Consider the following 284-nt stretch of genomic DNA (forward strand, 5'->3'; position numbering starts at 1 on the left):
TACGCGAGACGTGGTCTGGCGTACATATAGCTAGTCTTTAATCGAGAGACGCACAGCGCTGCGTCAAACGAAAGTGTGCGCTTAACCGTCCCATAACTGTATCACCTACCCTAACGCATGATTTCATGATTGCAGGTGGATTTCAAATGATTTCGGGAGGATTTCAGGGAGGGCGTACACATGATTTCAGGAGTGGTGGCCCCCTCGGGCATACGTCTACCTAGTGAGGTTACCTGTCTAAATACCAGCGAATATTTTTTTCCGCGCTCACTGCCGTGCGATGG

The sequence above is a fragment of the Frankliniella occidentalis genome, unplaced genomic scaffold (genome assembly GCF_000697945.3).
Source record: "Frankliniella occidentalis isolate FOCC.00 unplaced genomic scaffold, Focc_3.1 Scaffold193, whole genome shotgun sequence".
NCBI lineage: Eukaryota > Metazoa > Arthropoda > Insecta > Thysanoptera > Thripidae > Frankliniella > Frankliniella occidentalis.